This window comes from Stenella coeruleoalba, assembly GCF_951394435.1.
Source record: "Stenella coeruleoalba genome assembly, contig: scaffold_151, whole genome shotgun sequence".
NCBI lineage: Eukaryota > Metazoa > Chordata > Mammalia > Artiodactyla > Delphinidae > Stenella > Stenella coeruleoalba.
In genome coordinates this window covers 180,758-195,533 of record NW_027646317.1, presented here as the reverse complement: position 1 = coordinate 195,533, position 14,776 = coordinate 180,758, and the positions used below count along the sequence as shown (strand labels likewise).

At 44.7% G+C, this 14,776-nt stretch overlaps 1 long non-coding RNA gene across 1 annotated transcript in view; it reads left to right on the top strand.

Annotated features, from left to right (window-relative positions):
• Positions 1-14,776, top strand: part of LOC307181175 — a 216,018-nt gene that overhangs the window by 42,197 nt on the left and 159,045 nt on the right. The gene's annotated exons all lie outside the window — the stretch shown is intronic.

Below are 14,776 nucleotides of genomic sequence, written 5' to 3'. Positions count from 1 at the left end.
GCAATATGACTTCAAAGGGTCTTCATTTGCTCACCGAACCTCTCCAATCCTATCACTGCTGCGTTTATGCCCCTGTACACATGCTTGATTCTCTTTCGGAGACATAGCAATCCATAGGTTTTAAGATACTTACTAGTCAGGTACATTCTTAGGCGTTTAATATGGGGTGTTGAGTCCATTTCATTGAGCAAGGAGTAACTCTTGTCTATTCCATATTTGGCTTAAGGAACTTTATCTGTGCTCATTTCAATCTCTGGTTTTATGCAGCACCCAAACTCACTTTTACCCTTAAGCAAGCATAAGTTGGTTTTCTAAATTTGAGACCCTGTTCTGTTCTGTAATTCAGTTCCTGTGTAGCCAAGTTTACATTCCGTGTATTACTGATATCTTATGATGTTTCTTTTTCTGTGTGACTTATTTCAGTTAGAATCATCATACCTGAATCCACTCATTGTGCTGCTAAGGGCCTGATGACACAGATTTCATTGCTGAGTTATATTGCTTTGTAAGTAAATACCACAACTTTTTTATCCATTTTTCACTTTCTGCGATGTTGAACTTGTACTGTAAACGAGGTTTTTGTAAACAGAGCCGTTCCAAAATTTGGGGTGGCTGTGTCTTTTTGATTATAAATTCCCTAAGCTATAGGACCATAATTGGAAGTGCCTAGGCTCTGTTGCTTTGTTTTTTAGATGTTTCAGGAAACACCATACACTTCTCCCGAGTGGTTGTTGGCAATTTACATCCCGCCCATCAGCATAACAAGGCTCCCAGTTCTCCATGGCCTGTCCTGCCTTTCTGGATTTTACCCTTTTTTCAGATGGCCCCTTTGACCAGGGGGAAGTGAGACTTCATTGTAGTGCAGATTTCCTTTGTAAGCTTGCTTGGTTGGCCAAAAAGGGCGTATGCGTTTTTTCCTGAATATATTCAGGAAAAAACGCATACGCCCTTTTTTGCCAAGTGCATCATTGTGGATGTTCTGCCTCTTTTCCTATGCTTTCAATGCAATTCCAGTCTACCTCCTGAAATCGGTTTCCTGCAATTCTGCCCCGCTTTCAAGTCCTCTTGGCAGCCTTACTTCAGTCTATTTTTGGACGATAGCTGTCATTTATAACTCTGCAGGTTTGTGAATTACAGTGCCCCTGAGCTCCTTTCTTCAACTCGCTTTCTTTTGAGCTGGCCGCAACACCGCAGGATGGCTTCAGGCCCTAATCTGGTTCCGGTACGGCCCGCTGAGCCTTTGGTTATTTCCTCTTCCTGGTGGGAAATGAGAGTTAAATTTGCCCGTCCAGACACCTCCAGCTAGCCTCTTATTGGTTCTCGCTATTCCTGTTCATCTTCCGCAGAAATTGCAAACTGGGCCAAACAGGAGGTTAAAGGCGCTGACTCTCCAAGTGGGGAGAGTGTTAGTAAAGCGTCTGGAATGTTGCACCCGAGTACCAGGGGAGGAAAACTGAGACATATTTGAACACGTCTCCCGATCACATGGTTGATCATACTCTGGGTTCCACATGCATGTTTTAGCTGAAGGAAGAATACCTAAAACCTGGGTAGTTGAAACCCGTGGAATGGGTACCATGCAATATGACTTCAAAGGGTCTTCATTTGCTCACCGAACCTCTCCAATCCTATCACTGCTGCGTTTATGCCCCTGTACACATGCTGGATTCTCTTTCGGAGACATAGCAATCTATAGGTTTTAAGATACTTACTAGTCAGGTACATTCTTAGGCGTTTAATATGCGGTGTTGAGTCCATTTCGTTGAGCAAGGAGTAGCTCTTGTCTATTCCATATTTGGCTTAAGGAACTTTATCTGTGCTCATTTCAATCTCTGGTTTTATGCAGCACCCCAACTCACCTTTCCCCTTAAGCAAGCATAAGTTGGTTTTCTAAATTTGAGACCCTGTTCTGTTCTGTAATTCAGTTCCTGTGTAGCCAAGTTTCCATTCCGTGTATTACTGATATCTTATGATGTTTCTTTTTCTGTGTGACTTATTTCAGTTAGAATCATCGTACCTGAATCCACTCATTATGCTGCTACGGGCCTGATGACATAGATTTCATTGCTGAGTGATACTGCATTGTACGTAAGTACCACAAGTTCTTTATCCATTTTTCACTTTCTGTGATATTGAACTTGTACGGTAAACGAGGTTCTTGTAAACAGAGGCGTCCCAAACTTTGGGGTGGCTGTGTCTTTTTGATTTTAATTTCCCTAAGCTATAGGACCATAAGTGGAAGTGCCCTAGGCTCTGTTGCTTTGTTTTTTAGATGTTTCAGGAAACACCATACACTTCACCCGAGTGTCTGTTGGCAATTTACATCCCGCCCAATAGCATAACAAGGCTCCCAGTTCTCCATGGCCTGTCCTGCCTTTCTGGATTTTACACTTTTTTCAGATGGCCCTTTTGACCGGGGGGAAGTGAGACTTCATTGTCGTGCAGATTTCCTTTGCAAGCTTGCTTGGTTGGCCAAAAAGGGCGTATGCGTTTTTTCCTGAATATATTCAGGAAAAAACGCATACGCCCTTTTTGGCCAAGTGCATCATTGTGGACGTTCTGCCTCTTTTCCTATGCTTTCAATGCAATTCCAGTCTACCTCCTGAAATCGGTTTCCTGCAATTCTGCCCCGCTTTCAAGTCCTCTTGGCAGCCTTACTTCAGTCTATTTTTGGACGATAGCTGTCATTTATAACTCTGCAGGTTTGTGAATTACAGTGCCCCTGAGCTCCTTTCTTCAACTCGCTTTCTTGTGACCTGGCCGCAACACCGCAGGATGGCTTCAGGCCCTAATCTGGTTCCGGCACGGCACGTTGAGCCTTTGGTTAATTCCTCTTCCTGGTGGGAAATGAGAGTTAAATTTGCCCATCCAGACACCTCCAGCTAGTCTCTCATTGGTTCTCACTATTCCTGTTCATCTTCCGCAGAAATTGCAAACTGGGCCAAACAGGAGGTTAAAGGGACTGACTCTCCAAGTCGGGAGAGTGTTAGTAAAGTGTCTGGAATGTTGCACCCAAATACCAGGGTACGAAAACTGAGACATATTTGAACACGTCTCCTGATCACATGGTTGATCATACTCTAGGTTCCACATGCATGTTTTAGCTGAAGGAAGAATACCTTAAACCTGGGTAGTTGAAACCCGTGGAATGGGTACCATGCAATATGACTTCAAAGGGTCTTCATTTGCTCACCGAACCTCTCCAATCCTATCACTGCTGCGTTTATGCCCCTGTACACATGCTTGATTCTCTTTCGGAGACATAGCAATCCATAGGTTTTAAGATAATTACTAGTCAGGTACATTCTTAGGCGTTTAATATGCGGTGTTGAGTCCATTTCGTTGAGCAAGGAGTAGCTCTTGTCTATTCCATATTTGGCTTAAGGAACTTTATCTGTGCTCATTTCAATCTCTGGTTTTATGCAGCACCCCAACTCACCTTTCCCCTTAAGCAAGCATAAGTTGGTTTTCTAAATTTGAGACCCTGTTCTGTTCTGTAATTCAGTTCCTGTGTAGCCAAGTTTAAATTCCGTGTATTACTGATATCTTATGATGTTTCTTTTTCTGTGTGACTTATTTCAGTTAGAATCATCATACCTGAATCCACTCATTGTGCTGCTAAGGACCTGATGACATAGATTTCATTGCTGAGTGATATTGCTTTGTAAGTGAATACCACAACTTCTTTATCCATTTTTCACTTTCTGCGATGTTGAACTTGTACTGTAAACGAGGTTCTTGTAAACAGAGCCGTTCCAAACTTTGGGGTGGCTGTGTCTTTTTGATTTTAATTTCCCTAAGCTATAGGACCATAAGTGGAAGTGCCCTAGGCTCTGTTGCTTTGTTTTTTAGATGTTTCAGGAAACACCATACACTTCTCCCAAGTGTCTGTTGGCAATTTACATCCAGCCCATCAGCATAACAAGGCTCCCAGTTCTCCATGGCCTGTCCTGCCTTTCTGGATTTTACACTTTTTTCAGATGGCCCTTTTGACCGGGGGGAAGTGAGACTTCATTGTAGTGCAGATTTCCTTTGCAAGCTTGCTTGGTTGGCCAAAAAGGGCGTATGCGTTTTTTCCTGAATATATTCAGGAAAAACCGCATACGCCCTTTTTGGCCAAGTGCATCATTGTGGACGTTCTGCCTCTTTTCCTATGCTTTCAATGCAATTCCAGTCTACCTCCTGAAATCGGTTTCCTGCAATTCTGCCCCGCTTTCAAGTCCTGTTGGCAGCCTTACTTCAGTGTATTTTTGGACAATAGCTGTCATTTATAACTCTGCAGGTTTGTGAATTAAAGTGCCCCTGAGCTCCTTTCTTCAACTCGCTTTCTTGTGAGGTGGCCGCAACACCGCAGGATGGCTTCAGGCCCTAATCTGGTTCCGGCCCGGCATGCTGAGCCTTTGGTTAATTCCTCTTCCTTGTGGGAAATGAGAGTTAAATTTGCCCGTTCAGACACCTCCAGCTAGCCTCCCATTGGTTCTCGCTATTCCTGTTCATCTTCCGCAGAAATTGCAAACTGGGCCAAACAGGAGGTTAAAGGCACTGACTCTCCAAGTTGGGAGTGTTAGTAAAGCGTCTGGAATGTTGCACCCGAGTACCAGGGGAGGAAAACTGAGACATATTTGAAGACGTCTCCCGTTCACACGGTTGATCATACTCTGGGTTCCACATGCATGTTTTAGCTGAAGGAAGAATACCTTAAACCTGGAGAGTTGAGACCCGTGGAATGGGTACCATGCAATATGACTTCAAAGGGTCTTCATTTGCTCACCGAACCTCTCCAATCCTATCACTGCTGCGTTTATGCCCCTGTACACACGCTTGATTCTCTTTTGGAGACATAGCAATCCATAGGTTTTAAGATACTTACTAGTCAGGTACATTCTTAGGCGTTTAATATGGGGTGTTGAGTCCATTTCGTTGAGCAAGGAGTAGCTCTTGTCTATTCCATATTTGGCTTAAGGAACTTTATCTGTGCTCATTTCAATCTCTGGTTTTATGCAGCACCCCAACTCACCTTCCCCCTTAAGCAAGCATAAGTTGGTTTTGTAAACTTGAGACACTGTTCTGTTTTGTAATTCAGTTCATGTGTAACCAAGTCGACATTCTGTGTATTAATGATACCTTATGATGTTTCTTTTCTGTGTGACTTATTTCAGTTCGAATCATCATACCTGAATCCACTCATTATGCTGCTACGGGCCTGATGACATAGATTTCATTGCTGAGTGATATTGCATTGTACGTAAGTACCACAAGTTCTTTATCCATTTTTCACTTTCTGCGATATTGAACTTGTACCGTAAACGAGGTTCTTGTAAACAGAGCCGTCCCAAACTTTGGGGTGGCTGTGTCTTTTTGATTTTAATTTCCCTAAGCTATAGGACCATAAGTGGAAGTGCCCTAGGCTCTGTTGCTTTGTTTTTTAGATGTTTCAGGAAACACCATACACTTCTCCAGAGTGGCTGTTGGCAATTTACATCCCGCCCATCAGCATAAGAAGGCTCCCAGTTCTCCATGGCCTGTCGTGCCTTTATGGATTTTACACTTTTTTCAGATGGCCCTTTTGACCGGGGGGAAGTGAGACTTCATTGTAGTGTAGATTTCCTTTGCAAGCTTGCTTGGTTGGCCAAAAAGGGCGTATGCGTTTTTTCCTGAATATATTCAGGAAAAAACGCATACGCCCTTTTTGGCCAAGTGCATCATTGTCGAGTTTCTGACTCTCTTCATATGCTTTCAATGCAATTCCTGTCTACCTCCTGAAATCGGTTTCCTGCAATTCTGCCTTGCTTTCAATGCCTCTTCATAGCCTTACCTCAATATATTTTTTAAAAATAGTTGGCCTTTATAACTCTGCAGGTTTTTGAATTGCAGTGGCCCTTAGCTCCATTTTTTAGCTCTTATTTTTGTGGTCTTGCCCCATAACCACAGGATTCCTTGAAGCCCTATTTTTCTTCTGGGGCACCTTGCTGTGCCTTTGGTTAATTCTTCTTACTGATGTGATATTAGAGTGACATGTGCCCATTGAAACCGCTACAGCTAGTTTCTCACTGGTTCCCCCTATTCCCATTCATCCTCTGCACTAACTGCAGACTGTGCGATACCAGAACTTAAAGGCATTGACTCCATGTGGGGATGTTGTTAGTAAAGCGGCTGGAATGTCGATCCGGAGCCCCAGGAGAGGAAAAATGAGGTGCGTTTTAGAAACCTTTCCCGATCATATGGTATACCAGTCGCTGGGTTTCCCAAGCATGGTTTAGCTGTAGGAAGATTCCCTTCAACCTGGAGTGTTGGGACCCTTGGACTGAGTAGCATGAAGTATTGCATTAAACTTTCGGCAGTTGCTCACCAAAGCTCACCAATCCTGTCAGCCCCAAGTGTCCAGCCTTATGTCTTATCCAGCTGTGGGTTTATATGTGGTCAATCCAGGTTGCATCACAGCCCCTGAGCGAATTTTGTAAGAATTTTTCTCTCTTTCATTGTTTCAGCGTTTTGTTTTTAAAATTTATTTCTATAATGGGGTTTAGCTCCTTTTCACTGCTGTGTTTGTGCCGCTCTGCACACACTTGATTCCCTTATGGAGATATATCAATACATGGGTTTTAAGATTCTTATTCCTCAGATATATTTCTCTGCGGTGTATAGGGTGTGTTGAGGCCTGTTCATTGAGCAAGGTGTAGATCTTGTCTAATACCTATTTGGTTTATTGAACGGTATCTGTGCTAATTTCAAACTCTGGTTTTATGCATCACCCCACCTCTCCTTTCCCCTTAAGCTGACATAAGTGTGTTTTCTAAATGTGAGACACTGTTCTGTTCTGTAATTCATTTCTTGTGCAGCCATATTTACCCTCCCTCTATAAGTGATATCTTATGATATGTTTCTTTTTCTGTTTGACTTATTTCAAGTAGTATTATCGGACCTAAATCCACTCTTTATCCTTCTACTAGCCTTATTACATTGATTTCATGGTGAAGAGATATTCCATTGTACATAAGTACCACATCTTCTTTATCCATTGTTCTCTTTCCTGGGATATTTAAGGTGTACTGAAGTTGAGGTTCTTGTAAACAGAGTAGCCCTAAACTGTGGTGTGCTTGTGTCTTGTTGATTTTTAGACTTCCCTAGATATACTCCCATGATTGGAAGTGTCCTATGCTCTGTAGCTCTGTTTTTTAGATGATTTAGGAACCACCATACACTTCTCCAGAGTGGCTCTCGGCAGTTCACACACTGCCCATCAGCGTATAAAGGCTCCCTGTTCTCCATGGCCTGTCCTGCATTTCTGGTTTTTACAATTTTTTAGGATGGCCCTTTTGACCGGTGGGAAGTGAGACTTCTTTGTTGTGCACATTTGCATTGCTTGCTTGCTTCGTTGCCCATAAAGTGCGTATGCGTTTTTTCCTGGATATAATCAGGAAAAAACGCATACGCCCTTTTGGGCCAACTGCATCATTGTCGAAATTCTGCCGCTTTTCATGTGCGTTAAAGACGAGTCCAATCTATCTCTTGAAATCTGTTTCTTGCAATTCTGTCTTGCATTCAGATCCTCTTCTTTGCCTTACCTCAACATATTTTTGGACGTTAGTTTTCATTTATAACTCTGCAGGTTTGTGAATTGCAGTGACCCTGAGCTCCATTGTTTAAGTTGCTCTTTTGTGAGCTGGCCTCAAACCCGCAGGATTGCTTCAGGCCCTATTTTGGCTCCGGCGAGGCAGGCTGAGCCTTTCTTTAATTCTTATTCTTAATGGGAAATTAGAGTGATATGTGCCCGTCCAAACCCCTACAACTCTTCTCTCATTGGTTCCCCCTCTTCCCGTTCATCCTCCTCACAATTTGCAAAATGTGTGAAACAGAAGTTTAAATGTGCTGATTCTCCAAGTGGGGAGATTCTAAGTAGCGTGGCTGGAATGGTGAACAGGAGCACCAGGAGAGGATAAATGAGGTGCATTTTAGACACATCTCCCGATCACATGGTGTACAGTCCTCTGGGTTTTCCATGCATGTTTTAGCTGTAGGAAGATCCCTTGAACCTGCAGATTTGGGACCCATTGAATGGGTACCAGGTAGTATTACTTTAAAGGGTGTGCATTTCCTCACCCAACCTCACATTTCTCTTAGCGCAAACAGTTTCCAGCCTTATGTCTCATCCTGCTGTGGGTCTAGATGTGTTCAATCCATGTTGCATCACCGTCCCTGAGGAAAAGTTGTAAGAGGTTTTCTCTGTCTCTCTGTCGTTTATTTTTTTCAATTTATTACTATATTGGTTACAGCTGATTTTCAAAGCTCTGTTTCTTGCTGCTGTACATCCACTTGATTCACGTACAGAGAGACATCAATAAATTCTTTTTCAGATTCTTACCAGTCGTATATATTCTTTTCCGGTGACTTGAGTGTGCTGAGTGCAGTTCTTTTAGCTACCGTGTAGGCCTTGTTGATTATCAGTTTGGTATTTGGAATGGTATCTTTGCTAATTTCAACCTCCTGGATGATGCCTCACCCCTCCCCACCTTTCCCGTTTAGCAGCCTTATGCGTGTTTTCTACATATTTGACTATGTTTTTGTTTTGTAATTTATTTCATGTGTAGCCATTTTGGATTCCACCTTTAAGTGATATCTTATGATATGTGTCTTTTTCTTTTTGAATTCTGTCACTTAGAATGATCATACGTAACTCCTCCGGAGTTGTTACAACTGGCCATATTTCATTGATTTCCAGGCTGAATAATATTCCACTCTACCTAAGTACCACATCTCTATCCATTTTTTCCCTCCAGAGACATTTAAGTTATATCCTAGTCGAGGATCTTTTAAACAGAGAGGGGGTAAACATTGGGGTGCCTGTGTCCTCTCGATTTTTGTTTTTCCCAAGATATACGCCCATGAGTGCAAGTGCCCTATGCTCTGTAGCTCATTTTTTAGATGCTTTAGTAAACACAATACACTTCTCCAGAATGGCCGTTGGCAATATACATTTCCACTATAAGTCTCACAGGGCTCCCTCTTCTCGTTGCCCTGTCCTGCATTTCTGTTGTTTACGCTTTATGAGGATGGCTCTTCTGACTGATGCGAAGTGATATCTTTTGTAGTATTGACTTCCAGTGCCCACCTGTTTGGTTGGCTAAAAAAGTGTATGCCCTTTTCTTGAATATATACAGAAAAGAACGCATACACCCTTTTTGGCCAACTGCAATGTTGGCAATGTTCAGCTCCTTTTCTTGTGCTTAATGGCGAGTCCTTTCTACCTCCTCAAATCCCTTTCCTGCCATTCTCCCTTGCTTACAAGTCCTTTTCTCTGACTTTCCTCAAGACATTTTTCAGTGATGGATATTTTCAACTCTGCAGTTTTGTGAATTTTACTGCCCCTGAGTTCCATTGTTCAACTTGTGTTTATGGGAACTGGCCACAAAGCAGCGGGATTTCCTCAAGCCCTATACTGTTTCCATGGGCAACCCTAGCCTTTGGTCAATTCGTCTTCCTGATTGGAAATTAGAGTGACATGTGCCTGTCTGAACACCTAGGACTTGTCTCTCATTGTTCCTCATCCTTCCGCTTCATCCTCTGGACAAATTCCAAACTGTACGCAACAGGATGTTGACAGTGCTGACATCTCCAAGTGGGGAGACTGTTAGTAAAGACGCTGGAGGGGTGAACCCGAGCACCAGGAGATGAGGAGATAAGATGCCTTTTCCAAACTCTTCCCGATCAGATGGTATACCATCCTCTGGGTGTGACAGACATGTTTTAGCAGTAGGAAGAGTCCCATTCATGTAAGGAGAACACCAGGGCTTTTTCAAAATCAGTGTCTCCCCGAAACCCAAACTGGGGAAGTTTTTAAGCTACGGCTACACATATGTTCATTAAGGGCCTTGGGAAGTAGGCAGAGTCCAAACTTTAGATGATTGAAGTCTTCAGGGTCAGAAGCACTCACCACCAGCTTCCCTTAGGCTACACTTTAACTGTCATTGATAGATGATGTCAATAAAAATATCTATTCTTTTTCAGATTATTTCCCCTTATAGGTTATTGCAAAATGTTGAGTGTAGTTCCCTGTGCTATACAGTAGTTCCTTGTTGATGATCTATTTTATACATAGCAGTGTGTATGTGTTCATTCCAAACTGTTAATTTATCCCTCCTCCCACCTTTCCCCTTTGGTAATAATAAATTATAAGATTTTATACTTCTCAGAAATGGGGGAGCTGAAAGAGAGGTATCATTTTCAATGGAAAAGCATTTAAAACAAGATTGAAGGTTTAACCAAGATTATTAGCTGTACATCCTTGGAAAGAAATCACTTCGTTTCTCTAATATTGACCTGACAAATAAGACAAACCTTTTCACTGAACTTGCTTATAAAAAGTGATGGAAATATCAAATGGAAGTGTTAAAAACATCTTATTTTACCCGAGCCTTATACACTGTTCTATGTTAACTACAGTTTGGCTCACACATCTGTTCATTGAGGTTACAATAGTCTCAATTTCTGTTACTGATCCTCCAGAGTGGACCCCAACAAGTGTCCCCCTGCCCAGTGTCATTGGGGCCAACAGATCGAGACTGAGTTTGGTTCACAAGCAAAGGAAACTCTATATTTTGATCAGAGAATGGAGAGGTGAGAGCATGCACTACCCCGTGGGCTGTGGGCTGGGCTGCTGTGTAGAGATCCTGTCAGAGTCAGTGGGAGGGAGGGAGGCGGCGGAGCTCTCGAGGGCCGGGTTGGCTGTAGCTCAGGCTCTATATCGTGGAGTCTGCACTGGGCCCCAGGAGCTGAGGTGTCGACCCAGCCATTCTGCACTAGGAAATCTGGTCTGAAGTGCTGGGTGTGGAACCTCTGCATGCGGGACCCTAGGAGCACGTGAAATTAGACAAAGCACAAAGGATAAAAAAGGTTAGACTTGACTTTATTGCCCAGATTCTATTTTTATCTCCCAGGGATTTTTAATGGGCTTTGCTGGGGACAAACCCCTCCTCTGCCTTTTGTCCCGTTCCTCATTCTTGGAGTGCTGAGGGTGCAGACCCTTCTTCTGTAACTGCTGAGTGCTGAGTTGGGAGCCCTCATACCCTGGGGCGAGGGTCAGAGCTTCTCCCCAGCAGCCTCCCGGTGACGTTGATTGTCCCCAGGACCCCTGCCTCCCTGCTCGTCCACCTGAGCACCAGCATTGGAAGTGTTATAGATTCTAATGACCTTTAAGGGTCCAGGAAAGAGATGTGCAGAGACGCTGTGGGGGCCGGTTTCACCCCGCCCCACATTTGTTCGGCCACCTTAGGCTGACCGTCTCTGCCAGCCTAGATGCTCTGACCAGTAGTCTGCGCTTTCTTCAATTAGGCCCCTGAATTAACGTACAAACAGCACCAGGTGTCAGAGCCCTGCCCGCTCAACTCCCAGACAGTCCAGGGTCAGTGGTGACCAAGGACCATGATGGCTACTGAGTCAACAGCCTTTTGAAGTAAACAGGAGTCCAGCCGGTCTTATTGGCCACCATCATCACGGTGTCTGTAGGCTTTTCTATGGTGACAGTGTGGTATACTGTTCCCCCGCCAAGATTATTAGCTCCCCTCTGGGTGCAGTAAGTCCTGCAAGCAGTAGTCTACTCTTTTGGGACACACTCTTGTTGTTTTATGAGAGAAACTCCAGGTCAAGTGATGTTCACACGAGTCGTCATGGTGCCCTGTTGCCCCCGGTTATCTCTCTGGATGTTGGAGTTGGAGGGCCTCCTCACTCGAGGTCGGTGTGCCCACGGAGCGAACCCTGCAACTTCAGGGCATGGTTGGTGGTTAGGATCACCACGTGGGGTCCTTTTCCCTTAGGAGGGAGGTGGCCTTTTGGGCTGCTGATTTCCAGGTTTTTAGATACCGCCAGTATCTTGGCCAGATGTGGCAGTGGGCCAAGCCCCTTAGTGACCGTAGTTTATCCTACCTGGATGGCATTCTTGCATTGTTCCATTTCAAGTGGTCCCAGTTTTTGCACTAATTCTCCAATGGCGATTCACCTTTCACCGGGATTGTAAAGATCAAAGGGTTTAGCTAAATTAGGGAGTTCCAGGGCAAGGGTCTGAATTGACTGCTCTTTCCATTCTTGAAAGGCCACTTCTGGATTCTATTCAAAAGGATCATCATCTTTTCCTTTCAGTGTTTCATATAGAGGCCCAGCTAGTAGACTGTAGTTAGGGATCCAGAAGCAGCAAACCCTGGCCTCCCCAGGAACCCCTAAGCTGTCTTCTAGTTTTAGAAAGGGGTAAGGCTGAAAATGGTTTCTTCCCTTTCCTGGGATGGGCTTCTCTGACCTTCTGTGAGAATGAAGCCCAGGCAGGTCACCGCAGTCTGTGATATTTGAGCTTTTTCTTGGACAACTTCTATCCTTTATTGGCTTGGTAGTTCAGAGGCCTCCTTAGTAGGGCTGGTGATCAGAATGTCGTCTGCATATTGAAGGAGGGTTTCCTTTTCCAGAGGTAGAACTTTTAGGTCTTTAGCTAAGCTTTCCCCAAAGATGGTGTGGGAATTTTTGCACCCTTGGGGCCAGACGGCCCGGAAGTATTGTTTTAGTTGTATGTTGAGTCCTGCCACTCACAAGCCAAAATTTCTTGTGACTCTGGGACTAATGGAATACAAAAGAAGGCATCATTGAAGACTAACAGAATACCATGTCCTGGTGGTTGGTAGAATGACCAGCAGGGTGTAGGAATTAGGAGCAACTGGAGGTATATCCTCGGTGGCTTCACTGACTGTCCTGACATCCTTTACCAGGTCCCCAGCAGCCCATGGGGCTCTCGTGGTCAGACCAATCCCAGAATATGGAGCTCACCTGGGCAGGTACCCCACCCCCACCCCAGCCCATGGGGCTCTCGTGGTCAGGCCCCTCCCAGGATACAGAGCTACCCTTGCAGGTACCGTGGCAGGGCTGGGCACACAGGAACCGTGCACATAGCCCTCATTGCAGAGCACCCCCAGCTCACCTGTCGCTCAGAGCTGACACAGAGCACCTCAGAGCAGGACTTGAACTAACAAACAGCAGCTGCGACAGGTCTGTGACCCTGGGCATCACTCCGTGAGGCCTCCCTCCACCTGGTCTTCCAGAGACTTCCACTGCACCCGGGGCACCAGGCCTCTGTCTCCAACCACCACCCACCCCTCCTCTGCCTGACTCCTGGGTTCCTCTCATTAGGAGAGGGTTTTCTTGAAGTTGTCTCCCACTCATGGGCCAGATAAAATGATTAGAAAACAAGCCAAAGCTGCAGCCCCTTGTCTATCCTGACTCTCAGGAGCCCACACCTGTTCCTTGGACCTGGCCGGTTCAGCAAGTTCCATTTTCTGCAACTGTGAGCCCCTGAGGGGTGATGATTGGCTGACCTGGGCAGCCTTACCGTGCCGGCCAGCCCTCCCCAGGTGTGCCTGGGTTGAGATCAATATAAATACCACTCCAGGCAGCAAGAGCCCCTGCAGCCGTGCCTGACACCATTTTCTCTGCCCTGTCAGCAGTCTCGGGGCTGGGCTGGTGGGAGGGAGTGAGAGGCCACGGCTTTGTGGGTGGCCCAGTGTGAGTGGGGCTCTGCTGGACTTTCTGCAGCAGTTGCCAGGCTGCCACCTGCTAAAGAAGAGGATGTGTCACCCATACCTGCTGCTGGAATTTCTCCCTGGGCAGAGGTGAGGAAGGAAAAAAGCAGTGGGGGCAGGGACAGGACGGGTATCTCAGGCAGGGAAATGGAAATCTTCCAGAAGAGCACCCAGGGCCAGGACCATCCTGGCTGGCCTGCAGGCACCAAGTCGGCCGGCATGCTGTCACTCGTGTGGCTCTATGGCCCTTCCTCTAGGCTTTCAAGTCCTTGTATATATTCAGGTGTTTTACCTGGGACGGGTGGGAATAGTTCAGCAGCAACTGGCCTGGGGCTCAGCTCACGTTTACTCACAGATGCCTCGGCACGGTGCCCCAGCTTTGCAATGAGGACGCTTGTTGCGTGGGGGCTGCTGGCTGAATGGGAGACGATTCCCCACCACTGACCAACTTCAGAATTGTTTACAACTGGAGCAAGTGCCCTGATACGGTTTTCCTCTGTGGAACTGGTGGGTTCTGTGTTTTTTTTCTCTTTTTCGTTTTTGGTTCAAGGTAGATTTTATTCCTCTTTTTTGTATTTACAGATATAAGCATGGAAATAATTTATTCATATAAATACATGTATGTGCAGGGAATAATTGTTTTTTCTGTTTTATTTTTTAAATTTTACTTCTTTTTAATTTTGAATTTTATTTTATATTTTTATACAGCAGGTTCTTATTGGTTATCTATTTTATACATATAAATGTATACATGCCAATCCCAGTCTCTCAACTCCTCCCACCACCACCCCCCCAACAGCTTTCCCCCCTTGTTGTCCATACGTTTGTTGTCTACATCTGTTGCTCTATTTATGCCTTGCAAAATGGTTAATCTGTACAGTTTTTCTAGGTTCCACATATATGCATGAATATACAAGATTTGTTTTTCTCCTTCTGACTTACTTCACTCTGTATGACAGTCTCTAGATCCATCGACGTCTCTACAAATGACCCAATTTCATTCCTTTTCATGGCTTAGTAATATTCCATTTTATATATGTACCACAGCTTTATGCATTCGTCTGTCTGTGGGCATTTAGGTTGCTTCCATTACCTCGATATTGTAAATAGTGATGCAATGAACATTGCGGTGAATGACTCTTTTTGATTTATGGTTTTGTCTGGGTATATGTCCAGTACTGGGATTGCTGTATCATATGGTAATTCTATTGTTAGTTTCTTAA